A 2809-nucleotide genomic window follows, 5' to 3' on the forward strand; every position below is an offset into this window, starting at 1 on the left:
CTTGCAGCACCCTACTTTGCAAGGGAGACAGTAGCCTCATTGCCTTCCAGGTCAGTATGGCCAGGAATCCAGACCAGAAACAATCTCTTAAGTCTTCCTATCGAGAAGAGTCGTTTTTGGCAATTTTCTACCAATTTAGACGTTGCTCGGTAGGAACCAAGAGCTACCAACGCCGCCTGACTGTCCGAGAATATTTTTATTCACTTGTGTATGAGGTTGGATTCTACTAATCTCTCCGCACACAATTCAATAGTGTAAATTTCCGCTCCAATTTTCTCCTCCTGGTGAAGGGGATTATGACAGTTTTGCTGGGATTGACAGACATCTGCTCCCTCAGACACCAATTGTGAACAACGTCCATCGTGCTTTGGAAAAGATTACAAGTTACCCTTCCCGACGTGGACTTTGCCAAGATGACAAGGTTATCTGCATAATCTTGCAGATATACTTTTCTTCTGTCGGGGGCATCAAGCAGACTATCCATCAGGAGCGACCACAGAAGGGTAGATAGTATCCCACCTTAAGGGCAGCCTCTGGTAACCTTGAACCTAATGGCCTCACTTTGAAGAGTCGTAGTTGCAGTTCTGTTTACCAGCATGACATAGATCCAGGAGGCATATAATGCCACCCTCCTGATGTGTCCGCCCAGTATCCTCTCAAGTCCTTTCAACAGGAAGGATGTGAGGCTGATTGGTCGTACCGATTTAGGGTGTGGGTCTTTCCGACCCACTTTAGGTATATATACCCTCCTTGCTGCCAAACAACTGGGTGGTATATAATTCCACGCCAGATTAGCTCTATACAATTTCATGAGCATCTATGAACATTCAATTCACAGTTCGAAACAGATATAGAAAAACAGATAAATTTCTCAACCTGACCATTACACACAATCAGAATACATTTGAGTTCAATGTTTTCAAAAAACCTAGCTATACAGTCATTAACATCCCAAGTGATTATTCTTTCCATCCTTACAGTCATAAATGTGCAGCCTACAATTCAAAGTTGCACAGAGCATTCTCGCTGGCTTTGTCTGCTAACAATCTACCTAGGGAAATTGATATAATTACACAGAGAGGCCATAATAAGGGTTTCAACGCAAATACAATCCAGAAGTTAGTCAGAACACAAAGCCGTAAATTCACTTACACATTAATATACCCCCAGATCAAACAATCAGAACTCTAATTGCAGAAATCTTCAGAAAAAACAATGTGGAAGTGGCATTCAGTTCATCTGATTTCTTTCTCAATGCCAAAGATAAAGTGGACAAGTTGGAAAATCTGGAGTTTATAACTTGAGTGTCTGGATGTAATAAGATCCTTCAGACTAGGTAAAAATGATTCGACGTTTTCAAACCATTGGCATGCAACCACAAGTTTCCGAATCTAAACGATACGGAAATTTTGCACCATGCAAGGAAGGGTTGCAAACTCTATTATTTGGAATCCTTGGAAATTCACAAGAATACACATTGCGGGTGCAACCTTTTAAATGATCAAATCGATTTAGTTTACTCCCCAGTTTTCAAATTAGCATATCCACTTTGTCACTAGTAAACAAAATTCAGATACTCTATGGTCAGTAGATACAGACCAATGATGTATCTTGTAGCTCAGAGAATGTGAGCTGATGGTTAGTCTAATACCTCTTGCCTATTACTAGTGACAAAAGTTGGTTCCGAGCCCTCATTAATTACAGGCAGCCCTTCTAGTATATAATCACCTGTATGGTTCATATTCGTGCTGCCACACGCTGTATGGTGTGAATTGGAGTCACATCCCATTACGATTTGAAGTTTGTTCCTTTTGCTGTGGTCGATAAGTCGTCTAACCGAATCTCCCGGAAAGTAGGCGGAGCAGGCGATAATATCCGTCTTACCCTTCTTGCCCGATAGGGATGGATGGCTACCACGTCTTGGGTACAGAAGCCTGTAAGCAAAAAATAATTAATACCCTTCCTGATGATGCTCTGGGTTTTACCCCAGGGCACGCTATTACTTCACCGGTTACTCGGTTTGTATTTCCTGTCCGTGGTTCCTGCAAGAAAGCAAGGTCGATTAATTCGTCCTTGAAGTTTTCACCAAGGACGTATGAAGCGGCCTTGACATGTAAGTTTGCCTGCAAAACACTTGTAGTTGACGAAGTGTTGCAGCAAACTTAGAACTCCTCGATTCTAAGAGGGAGGAGATGGAGGATCCTCGAGGACACCTCCACCCTCCTCTCCCAGGATCGAGGGATGAGTACGCTCAGATGAGGTGAGGACACCTGCCGTCTCTGAGTTACCTGTTGGGTTTTTGGATCCCTTTGACGGGACGAAGAGCCAAGTCCAGCCTTTTTCCCTGGTTTTCTCGACGAGACGTTAGTCGTCTTCGTCTCCTGAGAACCAACTGTTTTCCCAGCCTTGGGATGGGTGTGAGCCGCTGGTTTGCCTCTATGTTTGGGTGGAGGTTTGATTGAACTCCTCCCCATAGGTGGATTTCCACTCGGCCCCGTTTTATTTACTCTAACGGGTACACCAGAGTAACTCGGTTGAGTAGTTTTCTGCTGGGAGGGTGTCCGGGTTTTAGGGCGAAATAAGACCTGCCCAAAATCAAAATGTGGTCTGAAACCCATCCTCACCAGCACGGCTAAGCATTCATCGTCAACAGCAAAGGTCCGTGTTTGACCAGGGCGTGACTTTTTTGTGGAGAATAGTCCACTGCAAGGTTGACAGACCACGGTTCATTTTCTTCTCTCTAGTGAAGACCTGGTCGGAGGTCAGTCTGTGACTGCCTCCGTCAGGTAGGTAAGCAACACTTCGGAAA

The sequence above is a fragment of the Leptinotarsa decemlineata genome, unplaced genomic scaffold, assembly GCF_025532065.1.
Source record: "Leptinotarsa decemlineata unplaced genomic scaffold, Ldec_3_MD MMD2_tig00001019_RagTag_RagTag, whole genome shotgun sequence".
Classification (NCBI taxonomy): Eukaryota; Metazoa; Arthropoda; class Insecta; order Coleoptera; family Chrysomelidae; genus Leptinotarsa; species Leptinotarsa decemlineata.